Source organism: Ammodytes marinus (genome assembly GCF_949987685.1).
Source record: "Ammodytes marinus genome assembly, chromosome: 15".
Taxonomy (NCBI): domain Eukaryota; kingdom Metazoa; phylum Chordata; class Actinopteri; order Uranoscopiformes; family Ammodytidae; genus Ammodytes; species Ammodytes marinus.
The window spans coordinates 29700478-29727718 of NC_137219.1; the positions used below are offsets into that span (position 1 = coordinate 29700478).

General features: G+C 41.3%; 1 protein-coding gene across 2 annotated transcripts in view; it reads left to right on the plus strand.

Annotated features, from left to right (window-relative positions):
• LOC307261816 (protein PALS1-like) overlaps positions 1 to 27241 on the plus strand; it is a 138208-nt gene that overhangs the window by 18610 nt on the left and 92357 nt on the right. The window lies entirely within an intron of this gene.

Sequence of the window (27241 nt, forward strand, 5' to 3'; positions counted from 1 at the left end):
AAAAAGAAAAAGTATGGTGGAGAGTAATAATTACGGATCCCCAGTTACACTGGGGACCCGTACTTAACTAGAAATCCCGCGGAGATTTGGAAAGTACGGGCCGCCCCCGCGCGAATCGGGGAAGGAAAAAAATCGCGGCCGACCCCCGCGGTCCCAGAGGCTTTACCGTAGAGCGACGCGAGCCGCGCGCGTCCGACAAACGACGAGTCGATCGGAGTCCGGGGGAAAGGGGCGTGGCCCGGCAAACATCGCGTCGTTGAATGACGGTTTTCGCATTCGTGGCGCCCCCTGTGGGTTGACCTCGACAAGCTTAGAGGGACACGCCACCGCACGTCTTCCGCACGTATCCTGCGAGTTTCACGACGATAGGACCTACGGGCAACGAGTTATGGCCAATTTGTAATTAAGCCCCGCCCCTGCGTAAACGTTTTAGTCAATGGCGGCCATGTTTTCCAAGCTATCCTACTGATATTTTTCGGAGACGTGCTTCACAGTCCCCCGGGGCTTCGTGAGACGTTTGGTGTCGATAGAGTAAATCTGGAAAAAGTAGTGGTTAAAACCCTGTATTTCAGTTTATGCTAATTAGCCGAAAATATTTCCAGGTTGACTTTTATGGTCCAAGAGGCTTTTTTTTAGAGCACCCTATCATACAGCTCTGTGAGAAATTTCAAGTCAATCGGACTTACGGCGTGCGGGGCGCGGCCTCTCAAACTTTTTCAGTCGGGGCTTAATAACAGCGCCCCCTAGCGGAATTTCAAAAAACTGTATAATAGCACACCCCGCGGGGTAGGGGCGCACGTTCAGTGAAAATTTTGAATGTCTAAGTGAAACGGTGTGGGAGGAGAAGGAGCTAGAAACTTTCTTCAGTCAGGGATTAAGAACAGCGCCCCCTAGCGGAAATTAAAAAAAAATTCCTCGGAGCGAAATTGTAGAGCACCATGAGCTGTACATGTGTAATCAATTTCAAGTCAATCGGAGTCGGGTGACTTTTGTGGCGCCCCCTATGGGTTAATCGCGATAAGCTTCGAGGGACATATTACCACATGACTTCTGCACACACCCAGCAAGTTTGATGATGATAGGACCTATGGTTAAGGAGTTATGGCCAATTTGTGGATAGGCCCCGCCCCTGTGGCGCCCCCTACGGGTTAATCGCGATAAGCTTAGAGGGACATGCTACCACATGACTTCTGCACATACCCAGCAAGTTTGATGATGATAGGACCTATGGTTAAGGAGTTATGGCCAACGTGTTATTATGCCCCGCCCATTTGTGGCGCCCCCTTTGGGTTAATCTCGATAAGCTTCGATGGTCATGCTACCACATGACTTCTGCACATACCCAGCAAGTTTCATGATGATAGGACCTATGGTTAAGGAGTTAGGGCCAACGTGTTATTAAGCCCCGCCCATTGGTGGCGCCCCCTATGGGTTGATCTCGATAAGCTTCGATGGACATGCAACCACATGACTTCTGCACATACCCAGCAAGTTTGATGATGATAGGACCTACGGTTAAGGAGTTATGGCCAACGTGTTATTAAGCCCCACCCATTTGTGGCGCCCCCTTTGGGTTAATCTCGATATGTTTCGATGGACATGCTACCACATGACTTCTGCACATACCCAGCAAGTTTCATGATGATAGGACGTATGGTTAAGGAGTTATGGCCAACGTGTTATTATGCCCCGCCCCTGCGTAAACGTTTTGGTCAATGGCGGCCATGTTTTTCAAGTTGTCCTACTAATCTTTTACGGGTATGTTTATTGTAGTCCCCCGGGGCTTCACGAGAAATTTGGTGTTGATACAGTCAAATTTCCGAAAGTTGTGGATAACACGCTGTTTTTCAGTTTATGCTAATTAGCCGAAAATATTCCCAGAACACTTTTTATGGTCCAAGAGGCTTTTTTGTAGAGCACCCTAACATACACCTGTGTGAGAAATTTCAAGTCAATCGGAGTTACGGTGTGCGGGGCGTGGCCTCTCAAACTTTTTTCAGTCGGGACTTCATAACAGCGCCCCCTAGCGGAAATTCAAAAAACTGTATAATAGCACACCCCGGGGGGTGGGGACGCACGTTGTGCGAAATTTTGGCATGTCTGCGTGTAACGGTGTGGGAGGAGAAGCAGCTAGAAATTTGGGGAAGAATAAGAAGTCAGAAGAAGAATAAGTATGGTGGAGAGTAATAATTACGGGCCCTCAATGCTTGAGTGCCCGTACTTAACTAGAAATCCCGCGGAGATTTGGAAAGTACGGGCCGCCCCCGCGCGAATCGGGGAAGGGAAAAAATCGCGGCCGACCCCCGCGGTCCCAGAGGCTTTACCGTAGAGCGACGCGAGCCGCGCGCGTCCGACAAACGACGAGTCGATCGGAGTCGGGGGGAAAGGGGCGTGGCCCGGCAAACATCGCGTCGGCGAATGACGGTTTTCGCATTTGCGGCGCCCCCTGTGGGTTAACCTCGACGAGCTTAGAGGGACACGCCACCGCGTGTCTTCCGCACGTATCCTGCGAGTTTCACGACGATAGGACCTACGGGCAACGAGTTATGGCCAATTTGTAATTAAGCCCCGCCCCTGCGTAAACGTTTTAGTCAATGGCGGCCATGTTTTCCAAGCTATCCTATTGATATTTTTCGGAGACGTGCTTCACAGTCCCCCGGGGCTTCGTGAGACATTTGGTGTCGATAGAGTAAAACGTGAAAAAGTTGTGGTTAAAACCCTGTTTTTCAGTTTATGCTAATTAGCCGAAAATATTTCCAGGTTGACTTTTATGGTCCGAGAGGCTTTTTTGTAGAACGCCCTATCATACAGCTGTGTGAGAAATTTCAAGTCAATCGGACTTACGGCGTGCGGGGCGCGGCCTCTCAAACTTTCTTCAGTCTGGGTTTAATTATAGCGCCCCCTAGCGGAAATTACAGAAAAATTCTGAGAGGCTATATTGTAGAGCACCATGAGCTGTACATGTGTAATTAATTTCAAGTCAATCGGAGTCGGGTGACTTTTGTGGCGCCCCCTATGGGTTAATCGCGATAAGCTTCGAGGGACATGCTACCACATGACTTCTGCACACACCCAGCAAGTTTGATGATGATAGGACCTATGGTTAAGGAGTTATGGCCAATTTGTGGATAGGCCCCGCCCCTGTGGCGCCCCCTACGGGTTAATCGCGATAAGCTTCATGGGACATGCTACCACATGACTTCTGCACATACCCAGCAAGTTTGATGATGATAGGACCTATGGTTAAGGAGTTATGGCCAACGTGTTATTAAGCCCCGCCCATTTGTGGCGCCCCCTATGGGTTAATCTCGATAAGCTTCGAAGGACATGCTACCACATGACTTCTGCACATACCCAGCAAGTTTGATAATGATAGGACCTACGGTTAAGGAGTTATGGCCAACGTGTTATTAAGCCCCGCCCCTGCGTAAACTTTTCGGTCAATGGCGGCCATGTTTTTCAAGTTGTCCAACTAATCTTTTACGGGTATGTTTATTGTAGTCCTCCGGGGCTTCACGAGAAATTTGGTGTTGATACAGTCAAATTGCAGAAAGTTGTGGATAACACGCTGTTTTTCACTTTATGCTAATTAGCGGGAAATATTCCCTGAAGACTTTTTATGGTCCCAGAGGCTTTTTCGTAGAGCACCCTAACATACACCTGTGTGAGAAATTTCAAGTCAATCGGAGTTACGGCGTGCGGGGCGTGGCCTCTCAAAGTTCTTTCAGTCGGGACTTCATTACAGCGCCCCCTAGCGGAAATTCAAAAAACTGTATAATAGCACACCCCGTGGGGTGGGGACGCACGTTGTGTGAAATTTTGGCATGTCTGCGTGTAACGGTGTGGGAGGAGAAGCAGCTAGAAAATGTGAGGAAGAATAAAAAGAAGTAAGAAGTAAGAAGTAAGAAGAATAAGTATGGTGGAGAGTAATAATTACGGGCTCCTAGTAAACTAGGAGCCCGTACTTAATTAATAATAAAAACACACATTGTAAATTCATGAGGTTCTTAATAAAGCATGGTAAGACCAGCGCTTTGGGAGCTGACTGGCGCTTAGAAATTATATCCCAAAGTGCACAACCAAATGATTTTCGGAGTTGTGGTATCCCACTTTAATGTGCTATCAGTAGTTTACAATAAAAAAGCAAATGGGGCTTGCTATTTGACATGCCACTGTATTTGTGGTTAATGCACAATGGGTAGGGTACACTTCAGAACAATTATACTAAAATTTACAGTGAATAAACAACAGAGCTGGTAACAGGATGGGAAAAACTAGTTACACAATTTAACCACATGTAGCTTTTCCAGAGCCATAGTTTTCTAATTTCTTATGTTTTGACCCTCCAGCAATTTAGCTTTCTGTACAATTGGACAGTAGTCAAAGTGTATTCTACTTATACTTGAAATGCAGCAAAACCTCAAATCATAGTGTGTTTACCTTTGCAATGTTGAGTGTAAACTTAGCGCCCCCTATAATATGTTATCAGCACACAGCCAGGTGGGCATGTTTTTAGTGCTGCTTCTGTAATAAAAATTGACAGCTGCTGGGTCAGAATGAAATGCCAAACATGCAGTACAATCCACATTTCTTTTTATTCTGAATGGGACTGTTAATCATTTTCATTAATCAGTAACAACTGATCAAATATAAGAATTTTAAATTGATGACCCAATAAAAACCTAATACTGTAACCATGTCAAATTGCAATAGAATATTACATATGGGTAAGAGACAAAGTCCTTTGGGACCCAAAAGTAATGCAGATATTTGTATTGACCGTTGATGAGTAGAATTAAGTATAAAAATGGTCCCTTGATTTTAAAGCAAACTGGGAAGAATTATTGTTAGACTTCAATATACAGTGTCTTCATGAGGTCAGCCAATATTGTTCAGAGGAATGCAGTGATGCCTAAAACAAAATGTGAAGTTCAAAACACAAAACAAATGTTGCTCCAAAATACTAGCACACTGCTTTAACTGAAACTTACTTCGGTAGATGTCTCTTTGGCCTCAGTACGTTATTCGCCGATCACAACCAGGTTAAACCGTCTCTATTTCCTTGTCTGAATCTCTCCTAACAGCGCGGTTCTTCCTTTCTGTTGGAGAGAATGAGAGAGAGAATGTCACCAAGAGAAATTCTGTCTTCTACAATTACTTACAGAATAGACATCAAGCAATTTTGTAAACACTTTATTTGAAAATGTTAGTTCCATGGCTGTGCATGTAATTGTTGTGAATATGATAATAAAGAAATCTTGATTTTAGTGTGAAATTTAAAATAACAAAACGGTTTTGTTCTTTACTACTAGCTATGCCCCAATTGTGTTCTACAATACTTACTGATCAACAGACTTCTTGCAACTGCATCTGCAAAATCCTTGACAGTATATTCCAGGTGATTCTTTTGGTGTTCTGTCCTCCTAGCACCATGAGCAGAACTCTGACAAGACAGAGGGGTTTATCAGATAAAAAGACAACAATTGAATACAAGTGTGCAATTATTTTGTTGGCTTACAATGTCAGGCCTGAAACTTAAATTTAAATATGTGAAAACATTTTCACTGGGATCAGCCGCAGCACCCAAAAGCGCCTTCAAGTGAGATGCAGATATAGCAGTGGATGTAGCTTTAAAAGTTAACCATATTGTGACCTGTAGACTTATTAGACTACTTATGATACGTATAATGGCAGTGTCAGGGAGTGATATGTGCCTGGTGTGAATAGTTGAAATGCGGAAAAAAACAACTGCATTGCAGCAGATTATCGGCAGTCCATCACCACATCTTCACATCTCACTGCCTGGTGTTAAATGCTCCTAAACCTAAAATGATAGCTACTCAACAAACTTAAAGCAACATTATGGTAACTAACACTCAGTGACACCTGCCAACAAGTATTTCATTGCAAATATCAGTGACAACATCTTAACAGTAGCACTACAACAGGAGAAAAACGTATATTATAAATTGTGGTTTACTATCATTGTTGTGAAGTGAGCAATGCAAAAGGATTATTGCAGTACATTACCCAGCACACTACATTTTAGTCTCAATTACACATTTTTAAAATTGTACACAGTGAACAGACAGTTAATGACAGTTGACTAAAATGAACGTTTGATCTAAAAATACCCCATTTTAAATGTACTGTAAAGGCAGACCTAAGCAGAAATAAAGTACTTACCCTTTTTATCCATCCATGATACTTTCCTGGGGATATGTTAACCTGAAATAGAGAGGTTAAGCTGTCAAATGAAGCTATTCACACTCTTGTTAACAGTTAGCATTGACGGTAGGCTTATTTACCTGGGAGTAGCTTAATTTAGAGCGGCTAGAAAACAAACAAACAAGCTGTTAAAGAGGACCTATGATGCTTTTTGACTTTTATGACCTATAAACGTTGTTATGATGATTCATAGTCATGCTTAACCATACTAAATTATCAAATAATGACTTGCATGCATTTCGACGTATTCCCTGCTGACCGTCTGGGGTGTCTGTGCCGAGCACTAAACACTATTCTGGCCAGTCGAGAAGTCACGTGTTCAAAGTGGTCTACCCTTTGTAACTTTGTGACGTCGCATGTAACTTTGTGAAGTCACCACGCGGATGTTTCCATGTATGGTAATGCTGTCACTTCCCTGTTCGTGTCTGCCTCGCGTCTGCCTCGCGCCCTTATAGGTCCATGCTCGCGCTTCCCGCCACTGAAAGTGTTCCGGAAGGAAGGTAACCAATCACAACGGAGTGGGGTTTGCAGGAGGGGGGGGGGAGGGTAGCGGAGATGGCCGATGCACAGGCGGAGGGAGCGGAGATTGCCGAAGCACACACACTCAAGTGTTGACAGGACGTGCTGGATCGCCAAAATAAGAGAAAGAGCTTCCCGAAAATCTACATAGTTTTTTGTGATGTGATTCGTGTCAGGTTGCTCTATAGCAGTGTAAAACAAGAAATTAAGACCAGAAAAGTAGTATAATAGGTCCTCTTTAAGATCAATTTAAAATGGCAAAAGTTTCTGAAAGTATGTACAATATCTATAACAGTAAAACAACAATCTGTTTGACAACAAGAACAACTTACCGATAGATGATCAACGTGCGCTGACGTCTACTGCTGTATGTGCCTCGTCTCAGGTCAGGTCTAAACCAAACGGTCGGTTGAAAAAAAAAACTAACGAATTTGCCGCTCTGGCCCGGAGCCGGTTTGATTCCGCTAACTGACAGTGAAAAGCCAACTGTCTACCGGTTTGAAGGCGGATCCGGTCCAGAGTTGGTTTAATTCCGCCAACTGACCCTGGAACGCCAACTGCTGAGAGCATGAATACTGTATGCGTTCCACATCCGGAACGGAGTTGTAAAACAGCTGCGACTGTTATACGGATCTGACGGTTCGAAAGCGGATCCGGCCCAGAGTCAGCTGCTATGTGGGTTGCTAACTTTCACTCGGCCATGTCAAATACAGAACGAATCTATAACTTTGACAGGCTAATAGTTCGAAATTACAGGGTAGGACAATTGCCTTTAGTCAGCTTCCGTGAACGTGCAGTTTGTATCCAATATCATAGGGAAGTGTAACAGTGTGTTATTTATACCTTTCGCTACAGTCTTACTATAGCCTACTAAACGTACATTGCAATTACGTAGGATCCTAGTTTTTATTATTGACAACTCGCTCCTGCCCGCTGTTTTAAATCGGTGTTAATACTACCTCAACTCAAAGTAACTAAAAAGTTGAAGGTCGTCGACGTTTGGACTGTCATTCGAAATTTATAGACTGCAATGAGTCTATTGAATGAAGAACCTATGCTATGGCATAGCCTACCATCGGTGTACTACATATTGTAAAAGAACATCTGCAATAACCATGCTACAGCAGCGTTCGATCATCAATATTTTATTTTGGTGAAATATGTTTTTAAACCAATATCACTGTAAGCAGTATCATTGTCAGGAATATGTTTAACGTCTTATCTCTGTAGCAGTTGGTTTATTGGTTTTAAATGTAATGAGTCCCCAGTAGGGTTGCTGCGGTAGTAGGTGTTACCGGTGTTACTCGGTGTTGAGGCTCACACCGGTGGGAGCCTCAACACCGAGCAACACCGGATAGTCTAGGCATATGCCTATTAAAAAAAAATAGACATAAAAGCCAATTGGTTCAATTTTGCGTGACGGCGGCAGTTCATTCGGCTAAATAAAAAACTAGTATGTCTAAGGCTACTCTAAATTCTAAGTTTTAAGGCCACTCAGAAAACAATGAAACTGAAAGTGTCTGCTCCGCTCTGTGCAGCGCAGAGCCGCGTCACAGCAGCGGAGTCTCCCGTAGAGAGTTTATAAGACGATGACGGAGGACTTGGCTTCAAAGCCCAAAGCAAACGCGCCTATTTGGCAATATTTTTTATGAAACCCCAATACTAGGGAACCTGAAAACGTAGGCTAAACTAGGTAGTCTGCAAACTGTTGAAGACTCAGCAACGGGAGGTAACCGGAGGTAACACACACTCGCACACCCGCGCCTACACAGCGGCAGGCTGTCTGTGTGCTGCTGCTCCGTGTCGATGACAGCTTGCGGTGAGAGAACATGTTAAGTCCCCAGTGGAAATCACGCCGCAAATATAGGCCTATCCGTTGTAGCTTCACTCAAAACATTTGGAGCTGAAGCCCCGGTAAAATGACGTCGCGTCACCGACACACCTCAAAGTGCACGACAACAGTTATTTACAACACTGTAGAAAAATCATATGGGTTGGTTGGGTCAAGGATCACACCGAGTTTAAACGAGTGAATTTAATCCAAGCATTCAATAAACTGCGCTCCGATCATGGCTCTGATAGCCTACAGACAGGTAAAAGTGAAGTAGCCCACCAGTCATTCTGATTCGATGAGGCAACACAGTACGGTGGCTCTGGTGGCTCATATTGAACAAATTGCATAATAATTTAACCAAATGATCTACAAACACTAAGCATTTGTTTTGTTCAAGAATAAATTGCGCAATCTAATGTTTAAGATCAAAGTAAGCGCCTACAGAGCCGACGGACCGTCTTCTCTTGAAATCTGCGGTGAAGCCTAATAATAATAATTTTTTTATGTTTTATTTTTTTAAGACCCTGTCTGGTGGTGTTACCGGTAACACCGGTGTTGACGCAAGTGTATTACTCGGTATGAAAATGTCCACACCGCGGCAACCCTAGTCCCCAGGACCCACGGATAGTGATTTGAATGGGTCCCTGGGAAATTCAACTGGTCCCCATACTCCCCAATACAAATTGTCAGAGGTGGAAAGAGTACAAAAACATTCTACTTAAGTAAAAGTTAAAGTAGCTGATTTAAAATGTACTTGAAGCAGCTCCGAATAACATTTAAATATCTTTTAAACAGCCTCATGTTTCCTCACATAATCATAAATTACCTTCAACAGCAAACGAGACCATCAGTGCAAAGAAAGACGTTTTTATATAGTTTTTATTACTGCATTTGGTCTGGTCGCACACCCAGTCCGATTTTCGGTTCGCTCGTGCAGGCTCTATGGTCACATATCCGTATTGGTCGCAGATTTCAGTGTGGCGCAACAACGCGATTTGAGAGGCCTATTCCTCCAGGTGAGGGAAGGGGAGCGGGAGCCTTGTTAGAGACAGTTGTTTGTCGTCATAATGACTGATAACGGGGCTGAACCATCAAAGAAAAAAAAAGAAAATGCAATTAAGAAAAGCTAAAAGGGAGAGATAGGCGGGCGGGAGGGCGTTGCCAAGCAACGTATACACAATTTCACGGGAGCAAACTAGACTCCTAAATAGGGTTGGGCACCGAAACCCGGTACCAGTATGGCACCGGTGCCAACGTAAACGGTAGTAACCAGACCGAATAAGAACGAAAGTTTCGGTGCCTCATTTCGGTGCCGCCCCCTGCTGTAGTCACGTTTGTATTTTGACAGACTGATCGCTCTTTATGTCATGATTGATGAAGCATGTCCGCTCGCGGATATTGTTCTGTGTACACCGAGAGCAGCTGTGAGTGACGAGAACGAGCCCGACCGTCTCGAGGAGCGCGCGCACGAGTGCTCAACAGTCGCTCACGTTCGCAGTTTCACAGACTGATCGCTCTTTATGTCAGACTATTTTTGAACGCCAATGCAATGCATTTCTTTTTGCGAATGACACGCGATCTAGCAGTATTGTCACGGATGTATTAGGCACGTGTAGGCTGACGATGAGGCAGCGGCTGCCTGCATACTTCCTCCCGTCAGCTGTTCTTTACGCACGGCAGTGGAGACGAACCCATAAAAACACACAGCGGGACACGGCGGCCCGGTGATATGGAAACGTTTAACAAAAAACTTCATAAAGACACTTAAAATAACGATCTCTGCCCATACAAAAAGCTCTGACTTGGATAACTTTATGGAGCGATCTCTGTATAAAGCCATCCGGTAGGCTACATGTGCCTGATGACGGGCCGTTATATTAATAATAAACAGCGCTGCACATTATAACAGCATGTACATTCAAGATCTCGTATCCATCCTGAGAAGGCAAACATGACAATTTTTCTGTACAAAAATGGTTAATTTGACAACGTTAATAGTTGTGGTCTTATCTTTACAGAAGACTTCTTTGTATTTTTTATGTCAGTTGAATTTTGTTTCAAGTTAAATGCAAATGAGCACTGTTAATATTCCAAAAGGCTAACGCTCTTCCTTGACTGTTTTCAGTCTGTGGTTCTCATTGGGTGTACTTATTCCCTTACTGTAAATCCAATACTGCATTTAATTTCATATGGGTGTTTTATATGTGTATCTATTTTAATTTTTAAGGTTGTATTGTTGAGGTCATATGGACTCTTTCTTATCAAAATGATTACTTTTAGCTAAAGTTTTAAGATGGAGATTAGATTACCTGGTAGTCTCCACATTAATCTCCATTATTATATTGTTTGAAACATTATTGTTGTATTAGATAGTATGTAAATTGTGTGAATTTTATTTTATTTAAATTTTAAAATAGTTTATTTGTAAGTTACTCGTAATTATATTGTTAAAATTAATTGTGTTAAATTTGGCACTGGCTATAAAAGGGCTTTTTTTGACAGTGTGTGCAATTTGAGGCTTCAAAGTACCGGTTAAAGTACCGTTTAAGCACCGGAACCGTTTCAAAAGTACCGAGTAGTAACCGGTATCGGAAAAAACCCAACCGATACCCAACCCTACTCCTAAATGAATGAGCGGTAGCCTACTAAAACAAAGTTTACTTTGCCTCACCAGCATCATCAGATGACCATTATTCATCTGAAATAGTCATTATTTACAACAACATTAACACATTACCTCATCGTGATCCATACTAACTGCCGTCTCTCGTTCATTCGCTTTCTGTGAGGACACGTAATCGTTCAGCTCCGTGAGAGGTGACACTGCATCAACTCATTGCAATCAGGTGTGTGTAGCACTGACTGGCATTAGTTGATGCTGTGTCACTAACCACTCTCACGGAGCCGAAAAGAGTCCGGTGCCCTCACACTTTCAACACACGGACATGCATTTGCTGCTCTCAGCCCTTTTGTCACCACTTTTGTTCATGTCATCTCGTCACTCACAGCCCTGTGAGAAATGCTCCTCGCGATGTCCACAGAACAGGCTGCGCTTGTCACTCGCAGCCCGGTGAGAAATGCGTCCTCGAGATGAAGCTTGTCCGCTCGCGGAAGCTGTTCTGTGCACGCGTGGTTTTCATGGCCGCAAGTTTTTATAAAAGGAGTTTAAACTGAAATGAAAGTTAAAAGATGATAGAACCAGAAACCGATGGAAAAGAGCATCATCAGCATTCCCAGTGAGTCATAGTCAAATCAAACTTACTATATTACTATATATAATCATTTTCATACACAAAAAGTCAGCATAGAGTGCTTAACATATAAAATATATTGACCCCCTCCCCTACCCATCCACAGAGCAGAACATTGCAGATTGCACAATAAATGTTGTTTAAATCCCTATGTAGAGGAGACCGGGGGCAAGTGTAACACTTCTTGGTTTTTGATTAGTCAAAAACATCTTGAACAATTTGGATAACTTATTCTATGTTGTGTTACTGTGCTCTACTTGTTAATATAAATTGTATTTATTTTACAAGCAATATATGTCCTATTAATACAAGAGTATAGGCTTTTATAAGTCTTTTATCCCTTCACAAGCATTCATTTAAAGTTAAATTAATATACCGTTTTATAATACTGTTACCGTCTATGCTTCAAATTATACCGTGATATACATTTTAGACCATACCATACAGCCCTAGATAGTTCCCATTAATATGAAGTTCTTTCATGTCATTTCATGATGCATATGATTAATATTGAGGATTGAGTAATCCGTGTGCCTCATTGAATTGGTATTAATATTTTTTTTGCCACATTTTCGCTTGTTGGAAGTTTTATTTTGAAAGGGACACACCAGAAAATGGTGAAACTACAGCGAAAGCTGCTGGTACGAGGTCAATATGACTGTCAACATCAGAGTATTTCTCTATCAGTTCAAGCAGAGAGACCCGTCTCTCAGAAAAAAAAGGCGTGCCTCCTGAGGTAAAGTGTAGCGTCGCTGCAGAATCGCCTCCGACGGCCGTGGGCAGCGGGTCCGACGTTGGATGTGTGGCCACAGTAGTATGATTACACGGTCGGTGAAAAAAGTCAGACGCAGACGTGCAGTAGTGGTAGGATGTGGATTTCAGGTAGGGATGGGTCCGATCCAGTATCGGTATCGGGTCCGATATGGGCGAAATCTACGGATCGGATATCGGACTGACAGCTCCGATATAAAATCCGATAAAAAAAAAAAAAATTAAATAATTTTTTTTTTTTTAAAAATTAAATTTTATTTGTTTTGTTTTTTTTAACTATGAAAGAGCGAAAGCCCCGCGCGAGCAGATGCCGACGTTCAGTGGAGGGAGATATGATTTGAATACTCGTTCTAAAAAAACACACCAAAGTCTGAGTTTCTTACTTTTTCCCCGTGGAAGCGAACAGAGCTGTTGTTCCGTTCCAAATCAGCTGTGCCATCATAGCTTAAACGAGTTTATTAATCCATCCTGGAACATGCATTTTCGGGGATTTATAAATCCATACAAAAGATCCAATATTTATAGTCTTTTGTATCCATATTATATCCATTATTGACCGCGTATTCCTATGATGCAAGGCAGTCACTGTTGATTGGCAATAGCAGCACTGCATAGGGAATTTAAACAAACAGCTAAGCTAAGCTAACGTTAGCATTTCGCAGAGCACTGCTTTCCCTTCCGAGATCACGCTAATGTTGTGGTATAAAGTTAAGGGAAACGCATATGCTGATATTCTTCCTCCCTCTCTGTATTCCTACTGCGCTTGGTGCCGCTTTTAGTTTGCCTCGCTCTGACAATGTCACGTAGCCAACAGCTGGTGTATCACCGATTGCTCTTTGAAAGGACGGAGGCCAACTAGGTCAAAGTTCAAATAATTTGATAATTTACTTTAAATGAGCATTACATTTATATTTTAACAATTGTTGTATATATAACGTGTATATCTGAGTAGTAATATTTGCTGACAACATATATTGCAGTTTAAGCTACTTGTGCAAAAAAAAACATAAAATATATAAGGACCTCCACTTTCCACAATTTTATCTTTCTGGGGAAGAGCTTTGTGTTTGTTATAAAGCCAAGTACCTCGGGCACTTTATAACAGATCAAATGTCTGACGATGACGACATTCTAAGACAGTGTCGTTCATTATATGCCAAAACCAATATGTTGGCAAGAAAATTTCACATGTGTTCTGATCATGTTAAAATATGTCTCTTTAGAGCATATTGCACTCCCCTGTATACTGCCCCCTTATGGGGTAAATTCAAAAAATATAGTATGCACCGACTACAGGTTGCTTACAACGATTGTTTTAGGATCTTGCTTAAAAGACCAAGGTGGAGCAGTGCAAGTGAGCTATTTGTGAATGCAGGAGTTAACACCCTACAAGCTTTATTGAGGAACGTTATGTATAATTTTATCTGTCGCTTGAATGACTCTAATAATGAAATCATAATGCTGCTGTCGAACCCAAGTTATAGCGCAATACGCTACAAGTCATACCTTTGGAGGCATTGGTATAAGTGCCTTTTATAATTGGTCGGTATGTTTTTATTCTTATTCATGTGTGGGTTGTCTATTTCTTGTATTGTATGTTTTTTTTAAATGGACCTTGAGTCTAATAATAAAAGTTGATGATGATGATATAAAAAAAATATATATAGGGGAGAACGGGGTAAGTAGGCACACTTTTTACTCTACTGAGAATTGCTCATCACCTAAACATCTTTCGATAGTCATTCCTACATTACATTGAACCTTAAAGTGTTGGCTTGAAATGTATACCCCTCACTTTTTCTATCTTATTGTATTAAAGAAGAAATTAATCATCAAAGACACCCTTACACATTGAGACTATCAACCCCATCAAGGGGTCGGTTGTCATACACTATGGGGTTGTTTGTCACAATGTTATCTTAATGGGAATAATCTTAAAAAGAAGGAAAGAAAGTAGAACTAAATTTGAGCTTGTATAGTTTGGGATGCACTGGGTTGTTTTGATTTTGTTGCCCTTTTTTCCTTTGCATGCTAGCTGCCTTTTCCTGCTCTATTCTTTCCTTCTGTGGGGTGTCAGTGAGGATACAGCTTGACAATTTATTTCGTTATTGGGTTCCTTTTCTGGCTGTAGCCTTTGGATAACTTGTGACAACCAACCCCCCCAAAAATGTGACGACCAACCCCAACTTTAATTTTTTGCTAGCATCAAGGCCAACAACCATCTGATAACTAATTAGCTTGCTAACCACAATCTAAACTATAGTTTACCCTTCACACTTTTTATGGGTAACAAGTGTTTTGTTATAAACCCATTCTGTAAAAGCCTAGAAGAAAAATACTGAGGAGCTAAATATTTTCAATTTGACATGAAAAACACAAACAGTCCTCTCACCTCAAATTCAGCAGTCTAACTCCAAGGAAGACTATGTAGGTGATCTCTGATCCCAATTCTGGATATTTACATACCAAAATTTCACAGACGGCGCCTTCTGGTTCCGAGATATAACGATTGTGACAACCAACCCGTGTGACAAATTACCCTGTTCTCCCCTATACCTAGGGGGCAAAACCCCCTTTTTTTTGAAAAACAGACATGGAGCGTTGTAAAAGGTTGTTCACCAGAAATGATATCCAGGACCTTCCAGGGTCCCAACCTGGGTGGACAACCTGGTCAACTAGCTGCTGGAAAGCTACAGGGGGCTGACATAGAGCAGATCAGAACCACTGTTTAAGCGAATGGGGGTGGGCTAATAGGGAATTTTTTAAACTTATAGATATCATTATGAAACTTTGCAAGTTGATTACTGACATTAAAACAAAAACTTTTTGTATTACAGTATTTTCCAAAAAGTTTGAATAAATATGAAAAATCCTCAATGTCTTACTAATGATGCGTACATTTGCATATCTGCAATGCCCCAAAATCTAGATGTTGGACAAAAGCAGAGTCGATTTGTTTTTAAATTTTGAAAACAAAACAAGTGTCCAACTGCCTGAAGCTTTTCCTAATCACGGTTCAAATTTGATCAATAACCCATAGAAAATAATTTTTTACACTGTTTTTTCCAAGGGAATGTCGAGCTGTTTCCTAAAATACCAGCTGGAGACTCCAAAAGGACACTTTTGGTCCATAGCACATGAAATGTAACTGTGTAAAACATTTATTTTCTATGGGTTATTGATAAAATTTGAACTGTGATTAGGAAAGGCTTGGCAGTTGGACACTTGTTTTGTTTTCAAAATTTTAAAACAAATTGTCTTGGTTTTCTTCCAACATCTAGATTTTGGGGCTTTGCAGATATGCAAATTTACGCATCATTAGTAAGATATTGATGATTTTTCATATTTATTTAAACATTTTGGAAAATACTGTAATACAAAAAGTTTTTGTTTTAATGTCAGTAATCAACTGGCAAAGTTTCATAATGATATCTATAAGTTCAGAAAATTCCCCATTAGCCCATCCCCATTCACTTAAACAGTGGTTCTGATTTGCTATGTCGGCCCGCTGTAGCTTTCCAGCAGCTTGTTGACAAGGTTGTCCACCCAGGTTGTGATTGTGGAAGGTCCTTTTATAACGCTCCATGTCCATAAAATCACTTTGCCCCCTGGGTAATATTAGGAATACTGAATTGAGCTTCGAATACAAACTTAACAAACAAGTTTTTCGATATTCGAATTATTCGGCCCGGCCCTAATGCATTCGTGTATATTTCTTGCTCAGAATTGCTTAAGCCTTCCTAGCCTTACACATAAAGTCACCACAAACAAAGAAATGTAGAATAATTATGATATCGTATCGGACAGTATCGGTATCGGCCGATATCCAAAACCCTGATATCGGAATCGGATCGGAACTAAAAATAGTGGATCGGTTCATCCCTAGTTTCAGGGGTAAGGTCAGGTGCTTAGAACCTAGACCAGGGGTCTCCAACCTTTTTTCAACTGAGAGCTACTTTGAAAAAATTAAAGTGGCCAAGAGCTACTTGTATCAAATCGCTTATATTTATTTACATAGCACACATCAAATGAATTAAGCTTCTGTTTGTACACGTGTGAAATTGCAATACCCAATGCTTATCATAAATAATTTCCCATCAAAGGTCCAAGAACACATTACTTTACACTTTTTGTGGGCCACATATCAGTGAAAATTGACATCAATGTCTATACTACACTTCTTATCGTGACGCAACAGTGTTTCCCCCAGGAAATGTGTTAGTCAAGGTGGTCACCACACAGGTGTGGAGGAGGCGCGGCGCAACGCGGCGCGCCGAAAATTTTGGGGGTATTTTGCTCAAAGATGCCAATACGCACTACAGAAATAAACAACTGCTTATTTGAATAAAACAGACAACTGACCTTACAGTTGTACATTTTTAAAGTTCCTTTTTGGATAGGGGCTGTTGTGAGATTATTGTGGACAATTAGGCCTACTGTGATGCGATAGCCTATACTTCATTAATGGTTATTATTAGCCTACTTGCATGATTTCTTTTTAAATACAGAGGTTATTGGTCGTTTTGGAACATGTATTTCCCAATTTAAAACGTAAAAATAAAGCAGCATTGAAATTCAGAAAATAAATCTTGTATGGCTACTATAGCAGGCTGTTTTACAAATAACTCAATACAATGTGTTTCCCCTTAAAATGATTAAATACATTTATGCAAAGGTCAATGCATGGCCGCATGCAGAGCCGCAGAGCAGCACACACACCAGCTGATAGAGAAACGCTTTGAGACACATGTGAACATTTATTTACCGCAAATCGCAAAGTTTTGACCATGGGAAGAGGTGCATTTACCTTTATCAGATTTTTAACTTGTAAAAAAAAAAAAAAAAAAAAATTTTTTTTTTTTTTTTTTTTTTTTACAAGTCGGTCAACCTATCAGGCGAGCTACTGAAAACCCGCCCGCGAGCTACCGGTAGCTCGCGATCGACCTGTTGGAGACCCCTGACCTAGACCTTACCAACTGAAGCAACCCCAGATCATACTGTACACTGCCACACAGGCTGGTACAGTAGGCACTAGCAGACCTGCAAACTCGTCGCTTTTCGGCGATATTCGCCGTTTTGTTTCAAAATATATGACCCACGTGAATCGTATAGGTCCGAAGAGTTTTTGTTTTTGGGGGGTGGGGGGCAGCTGACAGAGAAGCCAGACAGCACTTCCCAGACTGGACTGTGTGGGCGTGTGACCGTAGAGTGAGACAAGGGAACATCGTTATCTTGGCAATAAAACATCTTTGGTAGACGTCATGAGTATTGTCCAATCAGCGTAAAGATCGGGCACCGTAAAGCATCACTGCTGCCGCTGTGTGTGTTCAGAATTTAGAATTGGCTAAAAGTCTCGATCAAAGCCTTTTTGATAATAAAAATAAATAAATTAGAGGCTTTAATTAAACGCTGTCCATGCGTTGGAGGTAAGTGTAACTTACTCGGCTTAAAACAGAAACTAACGCAGGGGAGCGGCTGACTGTACAGTCCCTTTTTATTTAGTCGCGCTGTCAGTTTGCCGACATGGCTCTGTGTATTCAGACTAGGGCTGGCCCGAATACCATTTTACAGGCTTCGAATATTTGTTGGATTTTCTGAGCGAGTATTCCAATACTCGTTCTAAAAAACGCACCATCAAAACCAACATTAATAATCCCAATGTACTCACTGAAACCGAGTGTGTGAGAGGAGACAGCAAGCTGCGTAGTCTGGTGATGCTTTAATAACTTTCTAACGGTAATAAAGTCGGAGTTCCTTACTTTTCCCTGTGGAAGCGAACAGCTGTTGTTCCGTTCCAAATCAGCTGTCCTCTGTGCCATCGTAACCCTTACAGGAGTTTTTCAATTCATCCCGTAACATGCATCTTTTCGAGGATTTATAAATCCATACGAAGATCCAATATTGAAATTCCTTTGTGTCCATATTAGGGATGGGTATTTTAAGAAATTCAATTGATCGATCATCGGGAAAATTAACGAGCAATTATCGAGTAATCGTTATCTTTTTTTACATATTAAAAAATGCCAACAGAACATCCAAAATACAGCGTTTTTACCATAGACTGTATACAAGAAGTTTTTACTCAATTACATCTTTATTCCAAGATCTTCTAAGCAAACAACAACCTATTAAGACAAGGCAACTTTTTAAAATAAAATAATAATAAAATGCGGCGCTGGTTAAAGCCCGAGGCTATGAGCCAACAAGGAGCCAATGCTACGATACCTTTTTAAAGTTTAAACACATATGCGCCTCCTAAGATGCTGCCAAAGACTGCATAAGGGCACGGCACGTTTCTCTGAGTGGTAAAGGACCTAACGTTACTTCATCTAATCATCATCTAAAATGTGCAAATTAGTTCCCTGATGAAGGCGAAGTAGGAAAGCATAGACGCTAATGCTAGCGGCGCTAACGTCACATGTTAAACAGGGTCGGATGTAGGCTTCAATGTACAAGTGGTACATAATTCGGTTTGTTTAAGTGTTGTACTTATACAAGGTTTCACAATGCTTAATGAACTTAGTTATTTTCGGTTCTAAAGCTGTCCGGTCCAATGCCAAACTTCTCCTTAACTTCTTCCTGTTTATGTTTTGACATCTACGGCAGCTCGCAGGCTGCTGCCTGAGCCTGTTCTGTTGTCTCCTACTACTAGTTAAGTATCTCCCCCTGCTGGTAGGATGTTTAATTGCTGCCCATACAGTCTTTGGTGCTGCCACATAGTGAAACTCATTGCTGTGCTGCCAGACTCACACTGCGCAACACAACGGCTATATGATCGATTTCACGTGATCGACAATATTCTTAACGAGCAATGATCGATTAATCGATTAATTATGCCCATCCCTAGTCCATATTATATCCATTATTGACCGCGTATTCCCGTGATGCAAGCAAGTCACTGTTGATGATTGGCAATTGCAGCGCCGCATAGCGAAAGTAGCCTACACAAACAGCTGAGCTAAGCTAAGGTTAGCATTAGGCCAAGCGTTACTTTTCCTTCCAAAATCGCGCTAATGTTGTGGTATAGAGTTATGAGGAACACATAATCTATTCTTCCTCCATCTCTCTCTCCCACTGCGCTTGGTGCCGCTTTCAGTTTGCCTCACTCTGGTAACATCCGGTAACATCACGTAGTCTACAGCTGATATCACCGGTAGCGCTTTGAAAGGTCAGTTCAAATCATTTGATAATATATTTTAAATGAAAGTCTAATTTGTATTTTACACTTTTTGTATAACTTGTGTATCTAAATATTATTTGCTGACAAAATCTGTTGCAGTCTGAGCTACTTTTGCAAAATAAAAATAAAAAATAAATAATATTCCGAATACTGAATTGAGCTCCGAATACTAATTTAAAAAACGAATACTCGGATATTAGAATAATTCGGGCCAGCCCTAATAGAGTTCTTCTGAGCGGCGGCTCACTCGCTCACACTGGCGAGGTCTCCCAGTGATTTTCACCATCACAGCGTTCCACTCGCTGCTTTGCGCGGGCGGCGGCTTTGTGTGAAGGTGCTTTAACATCACGGTCGTAGACGAATGTTATAACTTTATGCTGCTTATTTTGCACTGCACTGTTGACCAAGACAGGACTCTTAAGTGAAGCTGACATTTTAATGAGCGCACATTGCAGAAATGAAGCGCCTGCAGTTAGGGCTGTGCGATATGGCGATATACTGTATATCTTCTGACGAAACAAAAACGTCCAGGGCTCAACAATAAGGATTGCCCGACGTCCCGGGGCTAGTAAAACCCCACGTCGGGCCAGTAACTATGACAACCCACTTGCCCGAACGGGCAACCTGGAGTTTTTCCGAAATTATTGAAAAAAAATTTTGATAATAATATTTTTATTTTTTATAGCGCCAAATAAAATTAATCTATCCACGGTCTTTTTTCATATAGAGCTGGTGCTCATTATTAAATAAACGCTTAGGCCTATGTTACTTATCTAATTTATGTGCGAGTAGTTGTGTCTGCTGCGTTGCATCTCTCTCCTCTGCTCCGTTTTGTGAAGGGGGGCGTGGCTCCAGCGCCGAAACACACACACACACACACACACACAGATTTCGGCAAAAAACTGGTGCGCGTCTCTCACACACACAGTCAGAGAGATAGGAAAGAGAACTACACGCGTTACGTTGGTGTAAGAGAAAGTACAAAAGCCAACGAGAAGCCTAAATAAGTAGACCCCAGCCGTCTGAAAAGCAGCAAAAATATTCGCGTCTTTTAAATGCATCCAAAGTGAATCTAGTAGTAGTTTAGCGAGGATGCTAACGTTAGCTCTGCTGCTAGTAGCCTACTACCAGTTTAATGTGTGCAGGTCAACACAAACATCAGTAACAGTTAGCAGAGGAACATCTCTACAGCCTGCATGTACATCTTAATAAATGGACCTGAGGTGTCATTTCTCATACCAGGAGGCAGTGGAAACTTGAAACTATACTGGAAAAGTGTTCAAAACAGCCTGTCCTTAGCCAAAAGTTGAGATTTTTAACAATAATAATAAAAAACGTTTAAAACAGATTGTTGTAGGCCTAAAAAAATGTCTTACAGAAAAAAAGTTCTAAAGAATTGCTGTTGTAAAAAGAATAAGGTACAAGAAAAAAACCTTTGTGTGACCAATGTTTTTTTTTGTTGCATAAAACACGTCTCATTTGCAGTTATTGTCAGTTTAGAAACTAAAAAATTACAAATGTTCCAACTCAAATAATATTTCAATAATAGCCTCCACTTTCAGTATGATCATCTATAACACTGTCCATGATGTGTTTATACATTATAAATAAAGAGCGAATATAACAAATATTTGTACACCACTAATAAAAAATGTTTTATATAGGGGCCAGTAAAAATTGACTTTGGGCAAGTAGAATTCAGTAGAAAAAAAACCTTAGCGTTGAGCCCTGACGTCTATCGTTTCATTTTATGCAATATCGTTTATTTCGTTATGTTGAAAATCCAACTCTTTAGGACACAAACTATACATGTAGCTCGCAGTTAAAGCAGCTCCGAGTAACATTTAAATATCTTTTAAACAGCCTCATGTTTCCTCTCATAATCATAAATTACCTTTAACAGCAAACGAGACCATCAGTGCAAAGAAAGACGTTTTTATATAGTTTTTATTACTGCTTTTGGTCTGGTCGTACACCCAGTCCGGTTCGGACTGGCGGTTCGGTTCGCTCGTTCAGGCTCTATGGTCACATATCCGTATTGGTCGCAGATTTCAGTGTGGCGCTGCAACGCGATTTGAGAAGTCTATCCCTCCAGGTGAGGGAAGGGGAGCAGGAGCCTTGTTTGAGACAGTTATTTGTCGTCATAATGACTGATAACGGGGCTGAATCATCAAAGGAAAAAAAAGAAAATGCAATGAAGAAAAGCTAAAAGGGAGAGTGATAGGCGGGCGGGAGGGCGTTGCCAAGCAACGTATACACAATTTCACAGGAGCGAATTAGACTGCAGTGTTTACTCCTAAATGAGTGAGCGGTAGCCTACTAAAACAAAGTTTACTTTGCCTCACCAGCATCATCAGATGACCATTATTCATCTGAAATAGTCATTATTTACAACAACATAAACACATTACCTCATCGTGATCCATACTAACTGCCATCTCTCGTTCATTCGCTTTGTGTGAGGACACGGACTCTTTCAGCTCCGTGAGAGGTGACACTGCATCAACTCATTGCAATCAGGTGTGTGTAGCACTGACTGGCATTAGTTGATGCTGTGTCACTAACCACTCTCACGGAACCGAAAAGAGTCCGGTGCCCTCACACTTTCAACACACGGACATGCACTATATTGCTTCCTGATCATTTGAATCTCGCATGCCCGGCACGCGCTAGAAAACAGCTTCACGACAGCTGGCGTCGTAAAAATACTACCGCTTTTGTCCAAAGGGGCCGCCAACGTGCCATGTTACTCGTAGTGGCGAGGAATCCACCAATTAATGAAATTCCTATATCGCTATATAGGGCTGGGCGATATGGACCAAATCTTATATCACGATATAGGTAATTTTATATCACGATATGGATATATATCACGATATAGTATTTTTCCTTAAAATTCAATGGATTACAATAACCGTACTGAACTTTAATCACGTAAGATTATTTTCATCTTTTGCTTGGAACTTAAATTTCCATACAAAAGAGAAACTGGTGCAAAATACCACACCAGTCTGGCTTTAGTCAGTCAGTGCAAAATAAAAATTACAGCATCAACCAAAGAGCCTACATTTTCCAATTGATAGTAGCCTATATCAAAATAATGAAAGACTTGAATTTTACTGCAGTATTTGCTCATCTTCATTTAAAAAAGCTGTCAAAATTAACTAATGAGCAAATGCCTGGTAATACTTTAACTCCAGCTTCAACATGTCGTGGAAGTTTTTAATCAGTTAAACCTTGTGGGAATGAATGAACTGAAACTTCTCAATATAAACAATTTAATAAAAGTAGATAAAACAAACCAAAATGCGATTCAGCTGAAAAGGGTCAGACCACTCTTCCCATGAATGAGGGTAGGAGGAATGACAAACATCACTTCAAACTTGCAGCCTTATATGCAACTAAATGGGTTTACATCTGTTACATCAGTTTAAGTGTCAACACAAATACATCCATTTGGTAAACACATGATAGAAAACACCTTAACATACGTTTAGGTCATAAAGCAATTAAACTCTCGAGGAAGTCTTGGGAGCTGTTTCCCAAGAACATTCTTTATTGCCCACCCCTTGTAAATGAAACTTAACTAACAGAAGGTGTGAACATTATCCAATTCACAGATGTCTAAGTAAAACATGTCTGAAACTAATTCTCCCGTCACACAACACAAATAATATTTTCAAGTTTGACATGTTTTAAAGTTACATAAAACCAGCCTTGCTGGCTGTCTCCAACAATAACAGCACGGGGGTGAAGCCCCGAGTAGGCTAAAGATGTCATTATTAGCCAGCTAGCTCACGAGAGCTAACCCATGTAGTTTGCGGCTTAAAACAAGCCAACTCTGCGTCAGGGCAACAGCACGCTGAAGCAGCAAGCAAGTTTCCTTTGCCCGATGACATTTTTGACCGTTAAAACCAGCTGCTCTGCCACCGTGACACGGAGTTGGTTTGTTAACTTTAGTGACGGCGCACCGAAGCTAGACCATGAGCTAGACCGCTAGAGCAACAGATCAGGCTTCTTCTGTTGCGGGTAGAGAAGCTGTATTGCAGCTCAGAACTCTGCAGCAGAGACCCCGTGTGGTGCGGCGGTGTAACTGCAGTGTAACTATAGGGACTCGGAGGGACAGCTGCCTCCCGCTCCATATATGCTCCCGCCACATTAACTTTGTATCTCCGCGATATAAACGGTATGGCCAAATCTCTCCCGGTAGACACTTTCATATCGTCCACGATATGATATCGTCATATCGCCCAGCCCTATCGCTATATGAGATTGGTCATATCGCCCAGCCCTACCTGCAGTGCGCTCACAATCAGAGTCGGCCCGAGCCCATCCCAGAGGACCCTGCATAATAATTTTATATTAAATTAATATTTTTATGGAAAATCCATGTGTCTTTCTTCAATAGCTTCTATTCATTCAGACCCAGTGTCTCCAAATTATTTGTTCACACAAAATTCCTCAGATATAGCCTCTTAATTTTCCTCTCAAAGTGCACCAGATTCATGTATTTCACTTTAAAAAGGTAAAAAAAAAAGGGGGGGGGGGCGTCCTTAGCTCGGTTGGTAGGGCGTCCCCCCATGGGCCTCGGCCAGCAGCGGACCCGGGTTCAATTCCAGCCCGCGGTCGCTCTCTGCATGTCACTCCCCTCTCTGTCCCATTTCAACTCTGTCTCTACTAGGGGTGTGAACGTTTACAAAAATGCCTAACCGTGTACACGACGAATTTTTTTTCGTGTACACGGTTAACCGTGACGTCATTGTCCTCGTGCCCCCGCCGTCTTGTAGGCGCGCGCGCGCACACACACACACACACATACGCGTTCGTTCGCCTGTAAACACACAATTGACAGGAACTACGCTCGTTTACACACCTCTGATAATAGGTCCATGGTACACACACACACACACACACACACACACACACACACACACACACACACACACGTTCGCCGTCATAATCGCGCTTCATTCATTTCCTGATTAATATAGCCTATCGCTTTCTACATGTCCACGTTAAATGCATGTTGAACAGGTGTTATAAAGTTCGGGCTACTTACGAGCGTAGTTCACGTCAACCGAGTAACTTTAATATTTAGGTTATCTTTCATCTCTCTTCCGTGGCTGTGAGTCGAGCCCCAGCACGGCGACTCCCCGTGTGTGTGTGCGCCGATACACACACTCACTCACACACACTCGCCGAGAGAGAGACAGATTCTCGGCAGACCAGCTTTTATCCTCCCCAATTAGTTTATTAGTGATGTAAAATCAATAAACGCGTGTCTCCAGAACATATTTAAAAACTTTGAAATTTGAAAAAAAAAAAAACGGTTTTCGTTTATTGATTTTTCCTAAACGGTTATGATTTACTAAACGGTTACACGTGTACACGTGTACACGTGCACACCCCTAGTCTCTACACTGTCAATAAAGCATAAAAATGCAAAAAAAAAAAAATAAATAAGTAAAAAAAAATAAGGATGGAGGGTCGGGGTCTCGGCTGGCTACTATTTTCACTAGGGCTGCAACTAACGATTATTTTAATAATCGATTAATCGGTCGATTATTTTTTTGATTAATCGATGAATCGGATAAAAAAAAATAAACATTTGTAATTGCCGCATCTTTATTCAAAAACTGAACATTACTTCAAATTCACAGTGCAGACTGAAGTGTCAAAACACCAGGTTATTGCTCCAACGTCCCGGAACTATTAAAAGTAATATTAAATAATAGAAAATGTAAAATAAACTTAACTGGGATAACACAAAAAAAAAACATACAATGTATGATATACATTTAATACAGTAGGGGAGAGTGGCCTAAGTTGTGCAACTTTTCACTCAAAGTGACTTTAAAGTAAGGCCTTGACAGTAAAGTCTCCAACTCAAATATGTACATATATTTCAGGGTGTTGTACATCCCTGGCAATAAAAACTTTGGATCTGGAATAAACTGTTGAAGAAATATAGCTTTCGGAAAAAAAGTTGTCTTGTTGCACAACTTGCCCCCGGTGTGGTGTAAGTTGTGCGGTTGGAGAGAATACCATGGGGTAAATTGTACCATTGCTATATATCTCATAAACTGTAATGCAAGACAAATCCATAAGACAATTACTTATTTAAGGTTTATTTAAAGTAAATAAAGTAAATATTTGACAAAGATTGAAGGACAATTTTCTTAAACAAGGCCTAGCAGATCTAATGGTTTTACCTGCAAAGCTCACAATGACAAAGTCACCATCATCATCTTTCTGGCCATCTGAACTCTCATCAGTGGTGTCGTTAAGTGGAATTGAGATGTCACTCTCTTCTGAGCTACTTTCTTTTGGTGACCAGCGCATACAGCCATGCCACTGGCACAACTCTCAGAAATGTACTTTGCACTAGTTGCTCCATGCTTGTGGAACCAACTGCCACCTGACAAATGTGATTCCCTCTACATTTCTGCCTTTAAATCAAGGCTCAATACCCATATGTACACCCTGGTGTTTCCTCCCCATTAACTATCTTACCTCTGCACTACTATCTGTGTTTATGTGGATGTATGGGCTTTAATTTACGTCTTTTATTTTGGTTATTGTTATTTTACCTTCATTGTTTACCTACTGAATGCACTATGTACAGCACTTTGGACAGTGCAAAATGTCATAAATGTGCTTTTATAAATACATTTTACTTACTTATAACTCACATAGGCCCTTTGGCACAAATCACCCCAACCCCAGACATATGGATAATAAGCATGATGCAGCAGTTTAGGGCTGACATCGTGCTAACTGTATAGACACAAAGTGTAGCAAACTAAAGCACTAAAACATGTGTCAAATGTTTTCAAACTTGTCTCTAAGTGTTCAGACACAATAATCAAAAAACCTTGATCATGGAAATTTGACTTTGAAAGGCAAAACACAGTTTTTTTTAGCTTAAATGTGCTTATATCTTATTCCTTGTGTCTCCCTTCTTTACAGGATGAGTCAAATGGATGGCTCTTCTTAAATATGTGGTCACATTTCCAATTTCTTCCACGGTTTTCTAGAAACAAGGGGTGGCACAACTTCCAAAATGCACAACTTAGGCCACTCTCCCCTATATAAGCGATGTCCATGGTAAACCAGTCAACCGATAAGATTTTTAACCGGTAAATACTAACGGTTACTCAACGACCAAATTCGTTGCCAACGCTTTTAGTAACCGATTTTAATCGATTTTATTGATTCGTTGTTGCAGCCCTAGTTGCCAGGTTGTTAATATCCTCCAATTTAAATGTCCGATTTAGCGATATAAAACGAGATCTATTTTTTGCAAATTATTTAGTATACTCCATATTTGTGAGCATGCTTGTGATAGACGGTATGCATAACATATTTTTATTGGCCGTGAGTTGTTTTTTCTTTGCCCACAGTAGCCCAATCCATCCAAGAGCACGTTCTACCTTGTAATGCATGAAAACCGAAAAT